At 39.2% G+C, this 25709-nt stretch overlaps 2 long non-coding RNA genes across 3 annotated transcripts in view; one reads left to right on the top strand and one right to left on the bottom strand.

Moving 5' to 3' along the window:
- LOC140641194 (uncharacterized) overlaps positions 1–25709 on the top strand; it is a 241590-nt gene that overhangs the window by 35299 nt on the left and 180582 nt on the right. The window lies entirely within an intron of this gene.
- LOC140641195 (uncharacterized) lies at positions 884–18808 on the bottom strand. Of its 2 annotated transcripts, XR_012037735.1 has the most exons (4): positions 18395–18808; positions 14815–14902; positions 7818–7922; positions 884–1075 (listed from the first exon to the last, which is right to left on the bottom strand). It is a non-coding gene; the product is annotated as an uncharacterized lncRNA (long non-coding RNA). The 2 variants fall into 2 exon arrangements; XR_012037734.1 differs by lacking the exon at positions 884–1075 and having other exon boundaries at positions 7796–7922; positions 18395–18795.

Genomic DNA, 25709 nt, shown 5'->3' with positions numbered 1-25709 from the left:
ATTCTACCTACAGGCAATCCTCATTATTTGCAGTCTGTATTTATCAATTTGGTTACTTGCTAAAATACATTTGTACCACCTTTGCTTGCAAATTAACAAAGCACGTTTGCAGTCATTTGCAAACATTGAAGAGAATGATCAAAAATGTGAAATGTCTAATCTACATAGTCCCTCCTGGAGTAGAATAAGGTGATGCTCTGCCTTCTTGTATCAGCTCTCATACTGCAAGTGAATTCTCTTTTATGAGCCACTTAGTGCTGTGTTTTTCACATTTTTATGTTTTTGGTTGGTAGTTTTACTGTTTAAATGGCTCCCAAGTGTAGTACTGAAGTACTATCTAGTGTTCTTTAGTGTAAGAAGGCTATTATGTGCTGACAAAGAAAATGCGTGTGTTAGATAATCTTCATCAGGGATGAATTATAGTGCTGTTCACTGTGAGTTCTGTGTTAATGAATCACCAATATATATTAAATAAAGTGTTCTTAAAGAGAAACACACATAAAACATGGTAATGCACTGATTGGTGGATGAAAATATTGTGACAAGAGGCTCGTAGGAACCTAATCCTATATTTCCTGTAGGAGCAATGGTTCAGTATTTGCTAATTAAGTGTTCATGGCAACTTTTGGAGCATAACTACTGCAGCAAGAATCAACTGTACTTTGTTTTTTTGAGTAAAGAGTCAATAGATAGGACTACATTAGTTTGTAGATTATAGAAATATTCATAAAATTACATAATTAACACTAAATCTTTGTATAACCTCTGACAAAAGTACATAGGCATGCTTCTAACATTTTCAGATAATGGAACAAATGAATCCTCCAATCTAATTTTTTCCCATCTCTTGTTTTATCCTATACCATGTAGAAACTTACATGCATGTGTGAACAATTCAAATTCCATGTCCCAGCTCCATTCATACTCCTGCAAATATTTGCCCCTTGGTGATCCCTGTGGTCCAAAGGTGAGTATGCTGGTGGCATGGTCCATACTTGGGAGGCAGGCTAGGGAAAAGGCCTTTGCAAACCTTGGAAGAGGGCTCAGGGCCACTTCTTGGATCCAAATGTTGAGTCTAGAAGGAGGGGGAGACATAGACTTTAGGTGATTGAGTCCTTCTTCACTTATAGATTCCTGGTCCCCAGGAAAAGGTCACAGTCAGAGGAAGGACAGAGTAGGGCCCCCTCCCCCCCAGAATGCTGGGCTCTGCATAGGAGACTAATAAGTTTGCTGAGTTTAAGGTATGGAGTATGATATGGCACACAAGTGTTTTTTTTTCTATTTCCATATTAGGTAAGAAACAGAAATTCCTTATGCAGAAATAGTGTTTGAAGTGAATTTTGAGAGATGACTAGGAACTTTCCAGTGTATGGAGTTCAGGACTGGGTTGGGAGGAGAAAATTTTTCAGGCAGAACCAAGTAATATGGTAGTGTTTTCAGTGAGCTGTGAATAATTCTGGAGGGGTACAGCATGGTATGAGAGGCACAGCATGGTATGAGTGGCGTAGAGGCTCAGATGGTGGCAGGGGCTTGCTTGGTCATGGAGGGCATGGCATGCTGAATTGTAGAGTCTCTTCTTTATCTTGCTGGTCCTGGGGAATTATTGAGTGACACGATCCCATCTGTTTTAGTTAAAGCAATATGCATGTTGGATTGGAGAAGCATGGGGTGGAAGTTGGACTTTGGAAGTAGCTATGGGTATACTGTAATTTTTCCAATTGAAAGGTGAAGAAAGGCTGAACCTCAGTCCTAGTCTTGTGGGGTAATGTGAAAGAACATGAACAAGAATGATGAAATACATTTATTATGTTAAAGGAACTGTCCTTTACAAATGTTTTACAGATGTGATTTAATCTTTATGTCAACCTTGAACAACAGGTGCTGTTATTTTCCTCTTTTTTATAGATGGAGAAGTTCAGACAGAGAAGGGTTAAATAAACCACTTGCTACATGGTCTTAATGTGTATGTTTTCTCAAAATTCATGTGTTGAAGCCCTAATCCCCATTGTGATTGTATTTGGAGGTGGGGTCCTTGGGAGGTGGTTAGTTGTAGAGAGGTCATGAGAGTGGAGACCAGAAGAAGAGGAGGGCAGAACTCCCTCTCTTCCCCATGTAAGAATACAGTGAGAAGACAGCTGTATGTAACCAGGAAGAGAGCCTTTACTAAGAACCATGCTGGCTCCTGATGTCAGACTTCCAATCTCTAGAACTGTGAGAAATAAATGTTTGTTGTTTAAGGGCACCCAAGCTTAGGATATTTTTCTTACCACAGTCTGAGCTAAAGTACTGATCAGGGTCCTTTTGCTGGTAAGCAGTGAGGTCAGGATTTGAACTAGCTTGAACTCTAGAGCCTACTTTTATTATTAGCATGGTTAAGTCAAAAGTAGAGAAGAGGCAGAATTTGAGAGGTTGCGGAAAGGTCAAATCTTCAGGACCTGGTGTGGATTAGATGTGGAGATGAGACACAGAGGGTGTTCCTCAGGTTGATTCCAGGTGACTTAAGAAGATACTGTTCCAAAAAAAAAAAAAAAAAAAAAAAAAAGGGAAGATACTGTTCCAGTTTGAAATGGGAATATGAAAAGAAGAGTGATTCTGGGGGGGAAGGGGCCATGTTGATCTAGGGGCATTCTGAGTTTGAGGTGACAATCACACATTTGAGTGGAACATCCAGTTGGCAGGTTCTGGAGCCCAGGGAATAGGTCAGTCAGAGGGTGGCATCCAGTGAAAGGTAAGGGCTTCTCATTTCTGATGTGCAACCTTTGGCTAATAGAAAATTAGTGGAAAAGTGGACATATTTAGCCTAGAAGCAACCTGTTCACCTAAAAAGTATTGTAGAATGGACAATAAAGTATTAACTGTGATCTTCGTCACTTATCAGCAGTACACCTGCCGTGAGTTGCTTCACTTTTCCTGGCCTCAACTTCTGAATCTATAAAATGGGAATGATAAAAAACTGTCCCTCACATTATGATTATGAAGATTCATGAGTTCATCCTGGAAGCTATTTACAACAGTGCTTAGTCCAAAATGAGAGATAAGTAATGCTTTTATATATGGCAGATATTTCTATAGGGAAACTAATTCCAGAGTAGAGTCTCTCTCTTCCTGGCTCTGTCTCTCTCTTTTTCTCTGCCAAATATTGACAGTATTTTGGAGGAAAGTCCATCATAAAGCAAGTCTATAAAATAGACTTCTTAATGCCATATTGAAGTGAAGTAGTAACAGGTACATACTATATTCAGATACTCATGCAAAAACAGTCACTTATTTTTTATTCTGTAAATTTCTTCCTGAGCCCTTCTCTGCTGAATACATAAAAAGAAGTAACATTTAATACAACACAAATTTTAGTCCTCTTCAAAAACTTAAAACAGTGGTGACTCATTCTGTCACAGGTAAATGCTACCTATCTGCAGATTTTCTTCCTCTTATAGTTTCCTCTCCAAGATGGAGCCGGGTGTATGGTGGGGGGGCATGGACACCCTTGAAGTGGCAAGAAGAGGGTGGCCTGAGACCCATTGTGGGGCTTTATCCTTTTCTCTGGGCCTCTGGCTTCTGAGGTCATCCTGGTCTGTCTGGTGTTGCCACTTGATCCTCATGTCTATGGCTGGTGAATTCATGATGGAGTCTATCATCCTGATGAGGCATCAGCTTGGCCCTTGCTGGCTCTTGCGCACTGCCTGAGCACTAGTTATGGCTCCTTTCAGCCCTCAGGCTGGGTGATCTGCTCTGTAGCCACAGAGTTGTTTCAGCCCATCATGACAAATCCTGAAATAAACTCCTGAGATAGATCATCTTTGACTATATTCTGTAATCTTACAATGTGGGAAACAGTCTAGGCCCTTCCAGTCTAAAGGAGCAGGTAGGGTTGGGTGTGGAAGGGTGTATGCTTTCTTAGACACAAGCAAGAACATGGCCACAGCTCCTCTCTGAGTCTTCTCTTCAACCTAATTATCATAATTTTTTTTCTACGACTTGAGCCTCTAGAATGTGTGGTCAGGAAGGCCTTGTCTCCTTTCCCCATATCTCTAAATCCAAAGGGGCTGGAGAGAAGCTACTTTTCATCTCCCCTTTGGTTTTGTGGGACATTCTCCATGTCATATTCACTTCCAAAATGGTGTTAATGTTCCCTAGTCCCTTTTCTGGAACTAAGTGGGAAATGAAAATAACATTGATTATTCTAGTGATACCAATGATGAAAGCCTGTGTTTCTGATTAAAGATAGAACCCTTGAAGAAAAGATAGGACAAGCATAAAACTCTACAAACATGTATGCATGTAAATAAGATTTCTAAATCTTAGAAAGTCATTTTTAAAGAAAAGATTTTATTTATTTATTTTAGTAATTAATACCTACTCTTACTAACAATGTGTTCCTAAAGAAGTTACTTAGCTCTTTATATCTATGATGCCCCATTTATTTGTAAAGTGGGTGTATTGATACCTGTGTCGTAGGGTTACTGTGAGGATTTGATTAGAACAGCATCTGGCACATAGTAGGCACTATATCAGCATTTGCTGCATTCATTATAATTTGAGGAGGCTGAGTCTTAACCTCTTAACCAATGCTTTCCTTTATGTCTGCAAAAATGGGTGTTAAAGTTTACTTTTTAAAGTAATTATTCTTTTTGTTATTTTTTTATTATATGTCATTGGAGCAGCTGAACATTTGAGACATACCTGAGATTTTGAGAGTTTGGAAAACAAAAGTAACTTGACTTAATGTAGAGCTTCATTCCCATTGCCTCACTGTGTTTTTTTTTTTTTTTTCTTTTAAGATATCCGAGGTCCTATTAATTCTGGGATGCCATGATTCTTTCTGCCTCTTTCTTCCTCTCCCTCAAATTCTTTGAACACTAAATAATTCAGGCATTACAATGATTTTTGGTCATTTTTTACTCAATTTATATACAAAATTATTTCAAGTGGGGAAAGATCTGATGTCATAGCATTTGCTAATCATAGCTACACCGTCAAAGGTTGTATCAAAGATACGAAAAGTTGGAAGACACGAATGTTGGGTGTTGGAGGAAGGTGAGAGTATTAAACCATTTGTTTTGTTTTGTTTTGTTTTGTTTTGTTTTGTTTTGTTTTGTTTGTGCATGTATGGCAGTTTTAAGTTATTAGTTTTTAAAATCAGTACTTTTTAATGGAAACAACTTGACCAAAAATCTGTCACAGAATTTTGAGACCCATTAAAACAAAAGTTTAATGAGAAAAAAAAAATAGAAATGAACCTTTTAACTATTTTTACTGAACTTTTGAAAAATTAATTCTGATAGTTTTACAACTAATTCTTTTGAGTTATTCTCCACTTCAAATTAAAATGCTGTATCACAGTAAGCTCCAAATCAGCTTCTATAGTTCTCTCCCAAATTCTAGCTATTGAAAGCTAATTTTTCAAAGTGGAAAGTGGAAGGTTTAGGTATAAAGTCCTCTTGTGGGCAGCCCCAGTGGCTCAGCGGTTTAGCGCCGCCTTCAGCCCAGGGCCTGATCCTGGAGACCTGGGATCAAGTCCCACATCAGGCCTGCACGGAGCCTGCTTCTCCCTCTGCACGGAGCCTGCTTCTCCCTCTGCCTGTGTCTCTGCATATCTCTCTCTCTCCCTCTGTGTTTCTCATGAATAAATAAATAAAATCTTAAAAAAAAAAAAAAGTCCTCTTGTTTATTTTATTTTATTTTTTTTATTTTTTTTAACTTTTATTTATTTATGATAGTCACAGAGAGAGAGAGAGGCAGAGACATAGGCAGAGGGAGAAGCAGGCTCCATGCACCGGGAGCCCAATGTGGAATTCGATCCCGGGTCTCCAGGATCGCGCCCTGGGCCAAAGGCAGGTGCTAAACCGCTGCGCCACCCAGGGTTCCCCCTCTTGTTTATTTTAGATGGAATTTTATCAGAGTTTATCTGTAATATTGAAAATCACAGAGGTAGAACATTTTTCTTCTGTGTCTTCTCATTTCCAAGGTCTTGATCCAAGGGCTAGGGAAAATGGGATATGATTCAGCAAGAATAGCTAGTATATTCACAGTGTGTGCATGTATATAAGACTCGTTATAAGGAAAAATTGTTGACTTCTGATAGTTGCCTTTTGCTGGGCATTTTTACATTCATCTCCCCATATGGTTACAATGGCTAGCTGAATTATCTTCTCAATTGGGGTTTCACCTTAAAATTCTGAGCCATTTTCTTGGGTCTCTGAGAGCCTGGACCTTAAGCTTCATTCTTGCTATGTGATTATAGGATTTCAATTTTTATTTGGTCTTAAACAATCTTTCCTTTCTGCTCTCTGTCCATATCCTTTTATTAATGACTTTAAAAAGCTTTCTTCCTTTTTTGGGTAGCAAGAATAACACTTTTATTTCATTTAAAAATAGTAGTTTATTTTTTTATTTTTTAAAATATTTTATTTATTCATGAGAGACAGAGAGAGAGAGAGAGAGAGAGAGAGAGACTGAGAGAGGCAGAGGCAGAGACACAGGCAGAGGGAGAAGCAGGCTCCATGCAGAGAGCTCGATGCGGGACTCGATCCTTGGACTCCAGGATCATGCCCTGTGCTGAAGGCAGGCGCTAAACCGCTGAGCCACCCAGGGATCCTCAATAGTAGTTTATTTTTAAAAAAAGTCTTTGAGCACAAAATTGCTCAAGTATTATAATGATTTTAGTTATCTCTGAATTGACTAATAATGTGAATTATTTCTAATCACAGAAATTATGATGATGTTGCATTCCATCATAGGAGCTGCAGCAGTATGGGACAAATACAAGAAAGAAAAGAACCCGAGGGGAGGGACACGTCCTCATGAGAAGAAGTGTTGGTAATCAGCACTGTCAGAGATCAAACCAAATTAATACTATCTTTCCAAAGATAACACATATTTGTAGATTACCTTCAACCTTTGCCTTAGGGGGGAAAATTAATTTTCTCTGTTGATGTATTTAAACAAAGTCTACCCATAACAAAATGTTTCCTCTCTAGATAACTGTCAGGGCAAAAGACAGGCTCAAGACTTCTGATGTGTGTGTGTGGGCATGTACCAACTTCCCCTACCCACTGCCCCACCAGGTTTCTCTCAGGGTGCTGCCACATGGCTGGCAGAAAACCCCTGAGTTCGCTGGGGTGGATTTTTAGCATCCTTATATGGAGGCCTCCTCTTTGGGTGCTTTTGGTAGTCTGCCTGCTGCCAAAGGGAAAACATGAATGTGACATTTGGAAACATGAGATAGCTGTTATGTTTTTATATACTGTGAAAGGTTACGCACACACACATAGAGGCATATAGTGTAATACGGAATGAAATCTTTAATGGAAAATGTTGTACTGACATGGTGCAGAGATGTGTGTGTATGTGGTGGTGGTGGTGGTGGTGGTGGTAAGGCTGTACCATTCCAACCTACTGAGATTTTCATATAGAGATTATTTATATGTGGTTGGTATGTGGAATGTACCTCTCTTGCCAAGTACTCTAGTTGGGTATCTTATTTCCTGGGTAATATAATTAGGAAAGCAAAACCCATAGAATTTAAGATGTTAACACATCTCTTCAGCTCTGAGTGAGAAATCACTTTACATGAGACAAGAATATATTAATTTGTATTCCAAGCAGAGATGGAAAAATATCTTATAAATTTTTAATCCACCAAGTGGCATGTATTATCCTGAGTTAGTATTGTCCTGGATCAGGCTGCATTTTGTACCTGATTGTTCTCCATTTGGAGAGGCAGCTACTGTAATGCAGAGGATAGAGCCACCTCTTTCCCCTACTCCCAACCTCAAGAAATACCAAAATGATGGGCTTTAATGAAGGGTTAAAATTACTGGAGTTTATTCTTCTTCATTTCCCTTTTCACCAGTGAGCTTAACTGAAGCAACATGGATTTTTCTTTTCTGCATCCGAACACTGAAGTTAAAATGTATTCCACGCTGAAAGAAAAAAAAAAAACCCTCATAGTAAAGAAAGGAATGTATATATGTATATATGTACATATATATGTATATATGTGTAGTTTAATTAGAACTTTTTAAAAACAGAGTATGTTACTATAATAACAAGATTCATGACATTGGCTCTAAGATATGAAAAATTGAAAGCATTACCAATAGTTATCAATTATTAATTTTAAATGATTAATATTATTTGTTAAGACTAAGTATAGCCTTAATTAAATACATCGTATTTTTGTAATTATTAAATTCTGCAGAAATAAATCTTCACTACTTAAAACTCAAGTGTTTACAGAAGAAATTCTCAAAGTTACTAGAAAGATATATAATATCAAATAGGTCATTAATTTTTCTCACTTATTTATGGCCAGAAGTAGGAGATTGAAATATCTTAGGGAAATCTCATAGGTGAGTATGAATATATCCTGCAACCAAAGGGCAAATGAGGAAATAAGGTTCTAAGTGTAGCATAGTGCTATTATCCTTAGTTATTCAGGTTTTTCTGTCAAGGAATAGGGGTATTTTCAGAGGATGGAGAAGGGTTTCTCTGGGAGCATAACTGAAGGAGGAGCCAGGATGAATATTTCCAGCCTGAGATGTCTTGGTGAGTGATGGTGCCCCTGATGTTCCTTCTGTGAACTCTTAAGATGGCCACAGTGAGAGAAACATGCTTTTGTTATCGTGAGGCTTTCTTAAAAAGAGCATTGTAATAAAATAGCATTTGGCAGTAAAACTCAATATTCAGTAAAATATATTTAAAATTGTACTGATTAAATTTCCCTGGGTATCATAGGTTATGACATTCTTCTCTGAGACATAAGGTCAGAATTTCACTGGTGCCAGAAATTAAGACCTACTGAAATGTTAGGTCATGGGAATGGTCTGGTCCCCAGTAGGAAGGGGAACCCCCTGATGGCCAAAAGGACCTTTGATGTTTTGCCCCTAGCGAGTTCTGCCTCACCTCTATTTCTGATCTTCCGCTGAATAACCTCCTAACTAACCTAATTGGTGGTCCTCCCGCTGGCTACCTCCAATTCAAATGAGAATGGCTAGATAATTAAGCCCTTTCTTAGCTGCCTTAAGCCTGGCCTTTGTGACAGTGTGGTCAGCAAGCCAGCTGACCCTGCAAGTCCCCTTTGTCATCATCCCCTTAGTTTGCTGAGGTGGATTTTTGGCATCCTTACATAGAGGTCTCCTCGCTGGATGCTTTTGTCAGTCCCTACCCGGTGCCAAGCAAACAACTCTCTTAACACTGGACATGCCCAAGTGAATAAAGCACCATAAATTACATCCCCTAAGGGCCTTAAACTTGACTACCTCCTTCCCTTACCTTGTTCACCAGCTTCGACTCCATTTGAATAGCATTTCTTCACACTACATTCTTAACAAGGTTATTTACTCTGCATGCCCAATGAGATTGTACCTTATGTAATAATTTCTCAGCTTTGAGAGATGCCTGAGAGGGCCAACTTGTTGGCTACTAAAAGAAGGTGGCCTTTATGGCTGGATGTGCCTTCGTAGCCCAAGTCTTTGGCCATTTAAGAATGTCACAGTGGTATATGGAGACTTTTACATTCTCCATGATAGATCTGTTTCGCTAGTCATAGTAACCAGGGGTGAGTAACAATCTGTGCCAGCTGTGTAGTTAAGTATGTCAATTTATTTAAAAAAAATGGCTCTGTAGAGTCAACTCGATTATTTATGGAAATAGGAGAAAGGAATGACAGCGATAATCAGAATCCACTTGTAATTTCAGACCTCATTTGGGTTAGTTCAACCCACTGACTGGCTGGCTCCTAGAAGGTAAGAGAAGTAAATGGGTCAGGCAGTGGGCTCATTAAACTCTCAGGATGTTGAGATCCTTGGATGTGCGAGAAAACCTTTCTTAGTTTTATAACTGTGTACCGAGTTGTTTAGACAGATTTGACAGATATATCTAGGCTTGGCACAGGGTAGGTGTTGTACATATTCTAATTCCCCTGAATGGTTCTTGCCTTATTTGTATGTTCGATGCATTTATTCACCTTGATAGTACCCAGATACTACCTACATCCCAAATACTCATCACTGCTAAACTCTCTGCTTCCCTCCACTTTTGATCTGATGCACAGAGGGGGCCCTCTTACCACCTAAAACACCACCCTTCTGTTCTCTTCTTCCCCTTTTGTCCCAATATATTTTCATTTTGTTCTTTCTCGTCTTGCTTCTCTGCCACGGAGTGGAGGACTTGGCTCCTGGGGTGCCATTGAGCGAGGAAGGCGAGAGATGGCAGCAAGAAGTAGGATAAAGGCCTTAACACTTGGCACAGCAAAAAAAAAAAAAAAAAAAGACTTGGCATAGCTGCAGAATTTTTATATTCAAAAGGTAGGTACCTCTTGAACATGGATCAAGTGGGAGTTGTATGTTGTCCTACTTTTGACGGCGCTTGAGGATATAGTTGTGATTGCAGGGCAAAAGGGGAATAGAACAGAGTAGACCCAGAATCCCCTCAAACACAAAATATGAAAACAGTGATTTCAACAAAAACACTGCCTGAAAAAAAAATCTGAGCTCAGAATTCTACTATGTTACTCTGGAGCCCTCACTTCAAATGGAAAAGGCACAGACCTTTTGGCTCTCTGTGCTTGCACCTGCCCTTCCACAGGTTGAAGCAGGGTTGTAGGATTGCAGGTATGCTGGGAAGAAGGAAGCCCAGCCTGTGGAAGGGGAATGACAACTTCATGCGGCTGTGGAAAAGGAACTGTGAGGAGGCTGCCTGTGGATTCACCTGAAATTCTGCCAGCTATTCTGAATGAGACCATTCTCGTGCTCAAATAAAACAATCCTGATTCAGTCTATTCAATGATCTATTGAAGAAGCAGTTAATGGGGAGAAAGTCGTCAAATCTTTAGCTTCTGCAGCTGTTTATAGTAGAATCTGGAACGAGATGGTGTATAATTTAACCCCAAATGATCGCATTTTAATTTCAGCAGATTGCCATTGTGCAGTGTTCTGAGAGAGCTCCTTGCTATCATGAGTCGTGCCTCTTGGAAGGCAAGATGTAGTCTCAATGGCCACAGATCTTGGAGCTTAGAGTCCTGGCTTTCTGCATAAGCTCTTCTGCTTTCTGGCTTGCTCTTGCTCAGGGAGCGCCTCCACCTCTCTGGATCTCAGTTTTCCCTGAACTTTGGCAAACTGAGACACTGACAATCACAGCAGAGCATTGTTAGGATGGTTAGTTGCAATTATGCAGGTTCAAAGTGCTCAGCCCTTTACCACAGTGTGTGACTTGCATCTGCACAGAACACGTCTCTACTTTTTTTCTTTACTTTTCCTGAACCAGTAGGAAAGACCACAAGTAGAGGAAACACAGTCTTTTTTTTTAAAGGCAATTTGAGTTCTGTCAAATTGTTGACCAGTGTTCTCAGACTTCCATGAAATCTTACCTGAAAACTCTCTATAAAACAGAACTCTGTTTAGAACATATCACCACGTGTGGCTGAGGTATAATACCACCACAGAAATGGAACTTCGGTTGGGGGCCTGGGGTTTCCACTGTTTTAGTCCCTCAAGCAGCATTTACCCTGTGACCTGTGAGAAGCACTCCCAATTCCTTGAATGGAGTGACTGTGGAGTTGCATACCGAAATGTACTCCCAGGTATCTCCATGAGCTACTCCAACTCTGTGCCTCTGGTGATTGGAATTACTTGTTCTCCCCTCATTTGCTTATGTATCAGAGATATCTTAATGGTATCCTACACTGGATTCATAGAGAATATTTTGGAACTCTGTACCACACATTCTCTCTGAAACCAAAGGGAGAGAAGCACATGCCTAGGGGATCCTGAAGCACCATGTGTTTAGACCCAGGATATTTCCTTGAGGGCATTCCATTTTTAAGCAATGGGAGCCAGCTATCAGCACATTTCTCAAGGATTATTGCTTGTGCTTGGGCATACGCTGACACCTGAGGTCAAGATGAGCTAGGATATTTACTCAATCCCTGGGATGTAGTGCATTTCCTGCTGATAATATATAAATAAAATATTTTAGTAGAAAGTTATGAATTCCTCTATATGTGCTCATCTATGCTTAACTCAGTGGAACATCAGTACCCAGAATGTTAAATCCTTTTTACACAATTGGATTGTATACTTATGCATACTAATAAGGTGTGAATTCAGGATGTTTATCTTCTTCCTGAGGATTATAAATTCTTTTGGCAGGTACTGTCTCTTTCTATTTCACTGTGTAATATGTGCCTAGAGGCAACTATTCTTTGCCAGAGTGTATCCTTCAAACCACAGAAATCAATGTGGTTAAAGAATGTCCTGAAATGTGTGTTTCAAATAGGTTGCGTTTTTCCCTCACCAGTACATGCACCACCATTGGTGGCTGTCTTCCCGTAGCTGTTATATCTATCATGTTGGTTTTCAAGATAAGTCCTTTATTTTATGATCATTTAAAGTGAAATAAAAATTGGTAGAGTGTAGAATGCCATACTTTGTTTTTGATTTGGGACAAATACTTAAATGGCTATTGTAAGAGCCAAATTTTCTTTTCTTTTTTTTTAAAGATTTATTTATTTATTTGAGAGTGAGACAGCGGAGAAGGGGCTAAGGGAGAGAGAGAGAGAGAGAGAGAGAGAGAGAGAGAATCTCAAGCAGACTTCCTGTTGAATGTGGAGCCTGATTCAGGGCTCAATCCCAGAACCCTGAGACCACAACCTGAGCTGAATCAAGAGTAAGACGCTTAACCAACTGAGCCACTCACGTGCCTCAAGAGCCAAATTTTAATGCTCAACTGCAGTTGACTATATTTTGAAATTTGAAAAATGTATTTATGCTCTCACTGTATTTGGTTTTCATTTGTTTGTTTTGTTTTTGCCTGTCTTCTTGTATCTGTGAACTAGAGTAAAGATCTTGGTTACCAGTTCTTTTGGTGTTTCCAATCCAATCTGTATCAAGCATTTGAGTGAGAGGTCATATGTTTGGGGTCAAATTGCTAGATCATTGAGCACTCAGCCTATTCTTAATCTCAGGAGAGGAGCAGTCCTGGGTTATAGAAAGATAAAGAATAAGAGGAAGAAGGAGAAGAAAAACTTTTATGCATCTACATTTTCTGAATCCAGGGGCCCTTATGACTACATCAACTGTTTGCAAGTGGTCAGTGCTTTCTTGTGGATATGTAAGTCAATATCCACTGGTGTGGTTCTATCATATTTTTTGTTATCTTTACAAATTTGAAAGCAATGGTAGGCTTTAGCAACTCATGATTTAGTAATAGATGCTTATAATTGTCTGCCAGGCATCCAAGGTTGGGCTTCCACAGTGGTGGTAGGGACTGTGTGCTTACTATTGGCAGTACATCAATTTGACATACTGGTTATTTGCTTCCTCCACTCTGCTAACCACAGTGGATCTCAGCCCTTATATGTGAAACCAAGAGAAGTGATTTGAAATGAAAATGAATATTAATAATCTATCACATAGGTGGCTGCTGGCTGTAATTCATTCTAAGTAATGCTGGTGAGGACTCTGAACACATGCCTGAGAGTCTTCAGACATACGACTGATTCTATCACACAAAAGCAGCTATGTACAACTACACTGCAGCAAGCTTCAGTGTGTATCAGCCTATATCAGTTTTAGGAACATCATTTTCTTAGATCTGATATCACCAGAGATAAACACGCCATCATAATTCTGTCACAGAGAGAGATTTTTGAGTGTGGTGGTATTATACCTCTGCCACACATGATGATATGTTCTAAATAAAGGTCTGATAATTGTAGACATTATCTCTATTTTGAAGACGAGTAATTTGGAAGTTGTGTGGAAATAATGCATCCATTATTTTATACACACACACACACACACACACACATGCATCCAAATTGCATACTGGGGAAAAAAAAGTATTTTTCCCCCCTGAGATTGCATCAGAGGTCAGGAAGGAAAAGTAGAAGCTTGCTCAGTTTATGAGGAAAGAGCTAGGTTCACTGGTGATGAGGCGTTAATCAGGAAGAGGATCCCAGAATGAGCTGGGAAAGGTAGCAAGCCAGATCTGGAAGGATAGAGTCTCATGGCCCCAGGGGAACCTTGTACTTTCCTGTGTCTTTGATACAGAGGTTGGCAATTGTTTTGCTTCAAAGTGGGAAGGGAGTGTGTGGACCAGAAAAAATAGTGCAGGGTGGGTATAAGCAACAGGAAGAAATCTTAAGGTAAATCTGCAGGTTGTTAAAAGCCCACGCAGAGTGCTGGTACAGAGTTCGTGTGGTGGTCTGTATGAGGCACCAAGGAGATTCCAGGCCTCTGCAACAGACCAAGTAGTAGGGACAATGACAATGACAGAGGTAGCAAGAGCTACCAGCTAACATGTGACAAATTCTAGGTGTAAATTACTGTGGTTAGCACTCGACATGCATAATCTTATTTAATACAGTAGTCACAGAAAGATAATATGCCCATTTTACAAATGAGGGAATTGAAGCATAGAGAGGTTAAATTGCTTCCTTGAGGTCATACAACCAGTAATAACAATAATTTAATCAAAAAGGAACCAAATTGCTCTTAGGTGTTTGTAGCTCTATAGTGGATTTTTTTTTTTTTTTCTGGAAGAGTAACGCAATTGATTCTCAATTTTAGCTGTGCTTTTAGAGTCATTTGGGGAACTTTAAAAACTGGTGCCTGATCCTACCTTCCAGACATTCTTTAGTTGATCTGAGGTGGGATTGGGAATTTTCAGAGCTTCCTGGGAGATTACACTAAAGTGTAATGGCGAAGGCTGAAAACCCCTGCTTTAAGGTAGATTCTCTTCTGTTTTTTTCCAGTAGGATTTCATTTGACTTCATCATTTGATTTAATCATAACTGTGAATCACGTGTCTTACCTGTTCCCTCTAGCAGAATGTAGACTCTATTCCTGTTTAGGAGTCCCATTTAGTGCTGGATAAATGAAAATGAAAGAGTATCATCCTTCTGTAAAAATAGTTAATAACCAGTCAGAAAGTATCCAAGCTCCAGTTTTTAAAGCCAATATTTAACAGTTGTTTGGAATAGTAATTTATTTTAAAGGGGTGTGGGGTCCTGGCAATCTCTCTTTGTGTGGGACCATCTAAGACAGTCAGATGGAGGAGAAGATGAGGAGGAAGAGAAAGACCAGGAAGCCAGTGAGGTCAATGGTGTGGAACTCTATTCCTAAGAGGAACATCCATTATACAAGTATTTTTCAGGATGAGAAGTGGGTTATTTGGTTTAAAATGGCATTTTAAACTTCAACCTAATATTTGATTCAAACTCTTACATCCATGTAAACAAGGAAACTTGTTGGATGAAGACAATCTGGGCAGGGAACCTTCGGTTTAACCAACCCTGCAGGGAAAGGCTTTGCTTTTCACCCAGTGCAAGTTGGTGTGGGCTGGACTGGGCTGGGTTGGGCAGGGGATCATCAGAAGCAAGGCTCTACTGTGTCTACTTTAGTCCTGGGCTACGATGAATACGACCAAAAGGCATCTTTCAGCCTGGAGAATAATTCAGGCCCCAACAGCTCATCAATCTGCTATTGCTTTGCAGAGCAAAAATTTAATACATAATAAATAATTTCTCGCTGCCTCAAAAGGAATGAAAATTTCTTTGTAAGAATATTTCCTATTTTAAAGTTAACCACCATCACACCATTAATGCTTGATCATACACTTAATTTGAAATCCAAATACTGCAGATTTAAACTAAAATTCTACTCGTAGAATGAAATGATTCACTTGGTATGTTGTGATTTCTGCATATAGTTTCAATACTCACAGAGATAAGATATGGAGGAGAAACAAAGTGGAGCTGAATGGGAAACACACTGAGTCAGGGTATGTGTTTCTATAATTAGTGTCATCAACTATTTTAAAATTCATTTAATAGGCATTTTAATAATACTTAGTATGTACCAGGCACTATTATGAACACAATATAAATATTAATTCCTTCAGTCGTCATATCAACTCTGTGAAGTGGATATTATCACTATCATTCCTATTTTACAAATAAGAAACCAAGGCACAGAGAGGTTAAGTGACCTGTTGAAGATCATACATCTTATGAGTGATACAGCCAGGACTTGATCCTCAGCTCTGGCTCCAGGACCTGCATACCTAACTACTAAACACATCATCTCTCTAGGAAAAAAAACACTTCCCAGATTTACATGCTCTCTTGTGAAAGCTGAGAGATTGCTTCCTCTGGAAAAAGCCCATTCTTGTCAGTTCAGTTGAAGATATCCCATGCCTGAGATGAAATCTATAAGATTGTTGAACAGTGATGAATGGCACTATAGGCTCATCTTGAAGGAATGGCCATCTGGCTGTCAGACATGCACTCATTGGATCAGTCCTCCCCTCCATGGTGGGAGTGGCTAAGACTAGAAAGGTGAACTCACATGTGTGTTTGCAGATAGGCTAAAAGAGAAAGAAAACATGTATGGGATAGATACAGTAAAAACATCCTCTAGGAAGTAGGCTGAGGTATGTGGCAAGTGGAAACTCACTTTTCTTTATATATTTTCTCTGCTGCAAAAGTATTTTTTTCAATACAATGCAGGTACTAGTTACATAATATTTTCAATAAAAAGGGATATCACTCTGTATATGTGTCAATTGGGGTAAGACTGGACAGGGAAGCTAGGTGGCCTTTGCAGTCATACATGTAGAAACTGTCAGTGTCTGAGCAGAGAGAGAGCAGATGAGGACAGGGTTGGGGGGTTTGGGTTTGGGGCCATTAAGAAGAAGCAAACTTGAGTCATTGGCAAAAGTGAAAGAACTGAGATGCATGATCTTAATGCCAGGTGGCATTGCCACTTGATGCACATGCATGTGTTTGAACCCTGGATGGACCATATTTTGACAACTTGGCAGTAGGAAATGTGCATGGAGGTAGTCTATGCCTGTCCAAGCTGGCAGACATTTTTTAAAAAGTTTATTTATTTGAGAGAGAGAGAGAAGGGTGGAGAGGCAGAGGGAAAGAGAGAGAGAGTTAAGTAGACCCCACCCTGAGCATGGAGCCTGACATGGGGTTCAATCCCAGGACCCCAGGATCATGACCTGAGCAAAAACCAAGAGTCAGACAGTTAACCGACTGCACCACCTCAATGCCCCCAAGCTGGCAGACATTTTTGTTTATGCCCATGTCTGTAAGTCTAGTAGGAGAATTAGTTGTCATGAATTAAAATATATATGATTAAGTATTTTTTAAAGCTATGGTTAATCAGATCATGACAGAGTTAAATGAATACATTTAAACCCTTATTAATGTTCCTAATTCTAAGCATTTACAGTTAAAATCAGTATTTTTCTCAAAGCAATGACTCTAGGTACTGGATTGTATCATTTAAGCATATCTGTGACAAATATGCTAATTGGGAAATGATTTCACATCTAACTTTTCTATTAGGTAAACTGAAAAAATTAAAGGGTTTGAGAAAACCACATACAGCAATCTATTATTTTATGTAGAAGTAAATTTTTGTCAATAATTAATATGTGTTTAAAATACTGTAAACATATGAACTCTATAATACTGTATGAATTCGAAGAAGGCAGGAAAAATGACTGTTAATTAACTGTTGGATTAATGTTTATTATAACTAGGAATTTATATTTAGAATTGTCAAAATTAGGATAGAGTGGAATTGTATTTTTTATATGTTATAATACTTTGGATCCCCTCATATAAATAATGTGTCAGCATTAATAAAAATATCCTTTTAAGGGGTGCCTGGGTGGCTCAGTCTGTTAAGCATCTACCTTTAGTTGGTATCATGATCTCAGGATCCTGGGACTGAGCCCTATGTCAGGCTCCCCACTCAGTGGGCAGCCTGCTTCTCCTTCTCTTCCCCACTAGTGTTCTCTCTCTCGCTATCTCTGTTGCTATCTCTGTCTCTCTCTCTCAAATACATAAATAGCATCTTAAGAAAATAAAGAATATCCCTTAAAAATGGAGCTTAACCATTTTGCTGTTGTTTCCATTCTTTGTTTTCCTAAGTGGGTCTCAAGTATAAGTTCTTTCTGGCTTCAGGTAAAAAGGAATTTGGAAAGTTTGTTTAGTGTAATAATTAAGAGTGTGAGCTCTAGAGACAGACTGCATAGATTCCAGTCCTAGTTCCAGTACTTACTAGCTGCATGGCCTTGGAAAAATTATATAATTTTTGTGTGTCACAGCTTCGTAATCTATAAAAGGGGAATAAAAGTGGTACCAACTTCTACAGATGTAGGAATTACACTAGTTACTATATAAAGCAATTAGAACAGTGCATACATATAGTAAATGTTCACGTAACATCACATATCAGTATTAGTCCAAAGCTAATGACTAAGAATAGCTTTTGACTAATAATCAAATCTCAACATCTTTGACTTAAGATCTTGGAATAATGTGCTTTTAAGTAAGCCTATTATGAAAGCCTAAAAAGAGAACAGTGCAGCTCACCCTTGTTGGGTGCTTACTCTGTGTCAGGTTCTCTTCTAGGTACCTCACAAGTAATCTTTTAGTATATGTCAAGAAATAAAGAATAAAAGGAATAAAAAGGCATAGAAAAACTGAGATAAACATAACAGAGAAGATTTTTCCCTAAACCTAAAAGAATCCCTAAGTTGGCATGAGAGATGGTGAGTCTTGGTAGGAGGATGGTCTTGGGTACAGTTTCTCAGCAACTGAGAAGACGCTGCTGATTGGTGTTTCCAGGTCCATGAGATCATAGGCGCTTTTGTAAAAGATTCCTGACGGAAAGATAAGGAAGGCTGAAAGGAAGGAACATCCTAGTAGGTTCCCTGTTCCAACTCATCTTGTACTGCAGATTAGACGGCTGTCACTAGAGGGCACAGTGCCCACGTTTGCACACAAGGACTAGATCTGCTCTTCTGTACATGGACATCTCTAGAAGATTTCATTTAGAATCTAGGGCAATCCTTCCACCAGGAGAGGTACCTGCTTAGTACAGAGACTGCCCTATTCCATGTGTACATCCTTCCTCTTCTCACAACACTCCAGCACACCTGAGATCAGAAAACGTAGTGTGGCCGCCATCACTCAAAGAGGTAGGCTGTGCTATTGTAGGGCTGCTGTGAAGCCACTTAAAACCCAGAGCTGGTATCTTTTGCTTTGCAAAAGCTTCTTATCTTGATGAAGTCCCAATAGTTCATTTTTGCTTTTGTTTCTCTTGCCTTCATGGATGAATCTTGCAAGAAGTTACTGTGGCCGAGTTTAAAAAGGGTGTTGCCTGTGTTCTTCTCTAGGATTTTGATGGAATCTTGTCTCACATTAAGATCTTTCATCCATTTTGAGTTTATCTTTGTGTATGGTGCAAGAGAGTGGTCTAGTTTCATTCTTCTGCGTGTGGATGTCCAATTTTCCCAGCACCATTTATTGAAGAGACTGTCTTTTTTCCAGTGGATAGTCTTTCCTCCTTTGTCGAATATTAGTTGACCATAAAGTTCAGGGTCCACTTGTGGATTCTCTATTCTGTTCCATAGATCTGTGTCTGTTTTTGTGCCAGTACCACACTGTCTTGATGACCACAGCTTTGTAGTACGACCTGAAATCTGGCATTGTGATGCCCCCAGATATGGTTTTCTTTTTTAAAATTCCCCTGGCTATTCGGGGTCTTTGCTGATTCCACACAAATCTTAAAATAATTTGTTCCAGCTCTCTGAAGAAAGTCCGTGGTATTTTGATGGGGATTGCATTAAACGTATAAATTGCCCTGGGTAGCATGGACATTTTCACAATATTAATTCTTCCAATCCATGAGCATGGAATATTTTTCCATCTCTTTGTGTCTTCCTCATTTCTTTCAGAAGAGTTCTATAGTTTTTAGGGTATAGATCCTTTACCTCTTTGGTTAGGTTTATTCCTAGGTATCTTCTGCTTTTGGGTGCAATTGTAAATGGGATTGACTCCTTAATTTCTCTTTCTTCAGTCTCATTGTTAGTGTATAGAAATGCCACTGACTTCTGGGCATTGATTTTGTATCCTGCCACGCTACCTAATTGCTGTATGAGTTCTAGCAATCTTGGGGTGGAGGCTTTTGGGTTTTCTATGTAGAGTATCATGTCATCGGCGAAGAGGGAGAGTTTGACTTCTTCTTTGCCAATTTGAATGCCTTTTTTTCTTTTTGTTTCCTGATTGCTAAGGCTAGGACTTCTAGTACTATGTTGAATAGCAGTGGTGAGAGTGGACATCCCTGTCTTGTTCCTGATCTTCGGGGAAAGGCTCCCAGTGCTTCCCCATTGAGAATAATATTGCTGAGGGCTTTTTGTAGATGGCTTTTAAGATGTTGAGGAATGTTCCCTCTATCCCTACACTCTGAAGAGTTTTGATCAGGAATGGATGCTGTCTTTTGTCAAATGCTTTCTCTGCATCTATTGAGAGTATCATATGGTTCTTGTATTTTTCTCTTGCTGATATGATGAATCACATTGGTTGTTTTACGAGTGTTGAACCAGCCTTGCATCCCAGGGATAAATCCTACTTGGTCATGGTGAATAATCTTCTTAATGTATTGTTGTATCCTATTGGCTAGTATCTTGTTGAGAATTTTTGCATCCATGTTCATCAGGGATATTGGTCTATAATTCTCCTTTTTGTTGGTGTCTTTGTCTGGTTTTGGAATTAAGGTGATGCTGGCCTCATAGAACGAGTTTGGAAGTACTCCATCTCTTTCTATCTTTCCGAACAGCTTTAGTAGAATAAGTATGGTTTCTTCTTTAAACGTTTGATAGAATTCCCCTGGGAAGCCATCTGGCCCTGGACTTTTGTGTCTTGAGAGGTTTTTGATGACTGCTTCAATTTCCTCCTGGTTATTGGCCTGTTCAGGTTTTCTTTTTTTTTTCCAGTTCCAGTTTTGGTAGTTTGTGGCTTTCCAGAAATGCATCCATTTCTTCTAGATTGCCTAATTTATTGGCGTATAACTGTTCATAATATGTTTTTAAAATCGTTTGTATTTCCTTGGTAGATACCGTCAACAAAACTCAAAGACAGCCTACAGAATGGGAGAAGATATTTGCAAATGACCTATCAGATAAAGGGCTAGTTTCCAAGATCTATAAAGAACTTATTAAACTCAACAGCAAAGAAACAAACAATCTAATCATGAAATGGGCAAACGACATGAACAGAAATCTCACAGAGAAAGACATAAACATGGCCAACAAGCACATGAGGAAATGCTCTGCATCACTTGCCATCAGGGAAATACAAATCAAAACCACAATGAGACACCACCTCACACCAGTGAGAATGGGGAAAATTAACAAAACGGAAACCACAAATGTTGGAGAGGATGTGGAGAAAGGGGAACCCTCCTGCCCTGTTGGTGGGAATGTGAACTGGTGCAGCCACTCTGGAAAACTGTGTGGAGGTTCCTCAAAGAGTTAAAAATAGATCTGCCCTAGACCCAGCAATTGCACTGCTTGGGATTTACCCCAAAGATACAGATACAATGAAACGCCGGGACACCTGCACCCCGATGTTTATAGCAGCAATGTCCACAATAGCCAAGCTGTGGAAGGAGCCTCGGTGTCCATCGAAAGATGAATGGATAAAGAAGATGTGGTCTGTGTATACAATGGAAATTTACTCAGCCATTAGAAACGATAAATGCCCACCATTTGCATCGACGTGGATGGAACTGGAGGGTATTATGCTGAGTGAAATAAGTCAATCGGAGAAGGACAAACGTTATATGGTCTCATTCATTTGGGGAATATAAAAAATAGTGAAAGGGAATAAAGGGGAAAGGAGAAAAAATGAGTGGGAAAGATCAGAAAGGGAGATAGAACATGAAAGGCTCCTAACTCTGGGAAACGAACTAGGGGTGGTGGAAGGGGAGGTGGGTGGGTGGTGGGGGTGACTGGGTGATGGGCACTGAGGGGGGCACTTGATGGGATGAGCACTGGGTGTTATTCTGTATGTTGGCAAATTGAACACCAATAAAAAATAAATTTGTAAAAAAAAAAAAGAAAAAGAAAACATATCCACACACACACACACACACACACACAAAATAAAAAAATAAAATCAACATTTAAACTTAAAAAAAAAAAACAAACCCAGAGCGATTTAATCGCTGGGACAGCGATTAATGATCCCCACATTGCATTGATATTTTGTGTATATTTGTGTTTATTTCAGACACTTTTAGAAATGTATACTTTGCCCAAGACAGAAGAGGTAGATTCTATACAGATCTCCCTAAATCCTTGTGAACCTAGGCAAGTCATTTCATGTTACTCATTTCTTTCATCTTGAAGAATTGAGAGCTTGGCTTATAAGGTGATAAAAATTTCTAATAGTTATGAATATCTTGTGTCTTAGAACTCAATCTGATGATTTTGAATACTTACAGAAGATCAAGGCTAAATTTTGGAAGCAAAGTTGTGATGTAGGGCTCTGATTTGTAGATTGACAAGGATGAAGGCTAATAAAAGGAGAGCAGCCTTTGGGGGACAGGCAAAACAAGCTGGTTAAGGAAGGAGAAACAAGAGTCTGGAGAATAGAAACAGGATGGTGACTGCTGGAGAATGTGATTAAGGTCTTACCTTCTGGTGACAAGAGGCAGAGATTTAGAAATCTTTGTGCCTTGGGTAGATTTGCAGGATGATTTTTGTTTGTTTATTTGTGGACCAAACAGTAATTTACAGCTTCTCTCTGATTTCCATAGGGTCTTTGATTTCCTTAACCCCGAGAACTTAAAAAATAGAAAGCTATGCACTGAGTACCTGGACAAAAGGAAAAATACAGGAAGAGTTGGCAGAAATAAGTTTCTTAGCTTTTTGGTCCCCAGTGCTTGGCTCCAGGATGTAATCTTTCACAAATTCAGGCCTACTTTCTTTAGGGAGGAATGTGGCATGGAGTAAAGAAATATTCATCACTCCTTGTGGACCTTGGTGATAGCTGTGTAAGTAGCACATATAACTGTGACCTTGAAGAAAACCAAGGACTAGAGACCCATCTCAGGGGATAGATATCATGCCAGCAGTAGCAACTATGACCCTCCCAGCTTCTGTGAAGCGGAGTTGAACCATTCTCTTGTTGATTTCTCTTCTCGAGAGCATTAAAAGTGACTACCTCTCATTGGTTTATTTCTTCCTCAGGCTCATAAAATGGAGAACGAATCTAATTACTTTCTCTTATATGGGGATACAATTTCTATGAATTTGAAAAGCACTTTTTTGGGGCATTGGTTTTAGTATATTAATTAATATATCATTTGATATATAATACTTTCTAGATTTTTCACATTGTCATAGTACTTTTTAAAAATAAAAACAGGAGATAAAATATCTGTAGAGGGATTTTTTTTGATGAGGTTGAAGTCTCTTTCATTTTCTTACCCTAAGTAGTTGGGTCCAAATGACCCATATTCATACTCAGCAACTTAATAGCCATTAAAAAATTTAAAAAAAATTTAAAACCCACAGTTACTTGCTAATGGGATACATGTATCTGTTCAGCAATTCCCAGTCTCTTGAACTTTGGAATCAGACCGAACTACCTTTACTTCCTGTTCCATGTTGATTTTCATGATATACTTGCTTTTTATCATAGCAACTACCCAACACTTAGCTTTGCAAAGATGTGGCCCTTGTCAAAAGCAATATAGTGTGATCTAATATCAAAAGTATGAACTATGTCAAGCTAGGATTTTGTGCTATGTCTGAAAGATATAAAATAATGTTTTCCTCAAAAATACACAATATCTGACATCACTGTAGTGTCCCAGAGTGCCTTGATACATAATTTGGGAACCATGACTCTAAGGTTAGATGATGGTACTTAAAAAGTGGAATTTGAAGCAATTCCACTATAGTAGAGAGTTAGACAACTAACAACTTCTCCATTGCCTGTCACTCTCCAGATGGTGGGAAGTTGAGAAATTACAATTTGAGCAACCAGGAAGGCAGGTGTGATGCTAGCAGGGAGAAAGGAGGATAGCTCTCTTGGGAAGGCGCTGAGAAAAAAAAAATCTTGGCTCATTTTGACTTATGGAACACAGTGAAGGTCCTAGAAAAGATAATTCTACCTTGCATCTTAAAAAATTAGTGTTTGAATAGATTTAGGTGACCAGATCTCTGATATATCTGATATTGTCTTCAAGGTAGGATTACAACTTCTAGAACTAACATTGTATCTCTGGGAAAGTCCAATCTGTGTTAAGTTGGTTCTTTTGCATACTGGTTTTCTGTAATGAACTATGGTTAAAATGTGGATCATCTGTCTGGTATTATTGATTTTTCAATATACTAATGGTGAATTTTGTCTATAATATAGTCTAGAATGTATAGAGAATTTCCTTCAGGTGAATGCTTCTAGTCATTAGAATAAAACAATGCATATTTATTTCCAGGCATCTGTCAAGGCTCCAAGCCTATTGATACATGCATATTTTTTTTAAAGTCCTGATGATATGTTATATACATAAGTTTGTGCCCCTTATTGAAAATAAAACAAACCCTCTTTATTTTCTATCTTTTAGACATGTTGGGAAAAAGAAAATACCAGAAAATATATCAGATACGTTTTAAAGTCTGTTACCTAAATGATTATGTTAATATCGAACACCCAAATTAGGCAGATTTAAGCATTCACTTCAAGTCAGCATCAGAGTGAGGCAATCTTCTCCCTGCAGGAAGAGGCTCTGCACAATTTATGCCATGGAGGAGTAGAGGAAAATGTGTGCTTTCCTCAGATAAAGCCCATCTACCAAAGAAGAATGGGTGAACATGTCTCTTATGCACCCCAAATTTAGCAGTCTTTAGGAGTAGTGTGAGTCTGGGCCAGCAAATGATCAGGTGATTTGCTGATTAGCATCCTCCACAGAAGGGAAATGTCGGGAGTAGGGAAGAAATATTCCCAGTCACATCTGAGAGTTAATGGGAAGGGCTCAGAGAGTTCCTCTTTGGGGCTGAGATCATCGTGTCAGTTTAGAGACTTCCAATCCATGGCTCACCGTCTTTAAGGGTTAAGCTTTGGAATGCCAATGCCATCGATAACAATTCCAGACTCTTACAGAAAACAGTCGTGTATCTAATTGTTTGTTTATGGTGGTAAGGACCTACTCATTCTCAACCAGAGAAAGAATCAGCTCTGGCTACACATAACAGATGACAAGAAATGGGAATGACTTTCCTTTTCTTATAAAAATGGTGACCGTGAGATTTCACCTAAATGGTGATGAGAGAATACTATCTGGTGTCAGCACAGCATCCACAGAAAGAATGGGCAGCTTGACATTGATGGGAATGCTATTAAGGGCACAATATTATGTGAATAGCACTGTCTCCAGCGCTTGGGTGTAGGCTCACTAAATTCTTCCCCGAATGGCTACCATGGAGGATGTGCCACTTATTGCCCATGCACACTCTGGTAACCATGAGTCCCACGGCTCGGGTGGGGTTCCTAGCACCTAAGCTCTTATCCCTAGGAAGGCAGTTCAATGCCTTACTTAGGACTCGATTTAAATTAGCTGTATCTCTTTTCAAAATAAAAACAATCCAGTTGGGGAGAAGGATGACTTCACATTATGAAAATAATTTGTAAGGGCTTCTGAGAGGCAGTAGAACCCTGGACAATGGGAACATTCAGATCTCAAGTTAAGAATTCAGGGGAAATTAAAAGAGGAGTCTGTCCATGCCTGGAGTAGGAACCCAAGGTGAGAAACAGAATTTGTTTCTAGCTTTTTAGACTTAATAAGGATAGCAATAACAGTCCAGATATTTGTCTTTCTTTACATCATGTTTTAATT

The sequence above is a fragment of the Canis lupus genome, chromosome 10 (genome assembly GCF_048164855.1).
Source record: "Canis lupus baileyi chromosome 10, mCanLup2.hap1, whole genome shotgun sequence".
Lineage (NCBI taxonomy): Eukaryota > Metazoa > Chordata > Mammalia > Carnivora > Canidae > Canis > Canis lupus.
The sequence above is the reverse complement of the archived record's forward strand: the minus strand, read 5'-3'. Positions and strand labels throughout refer to the sequence as shown.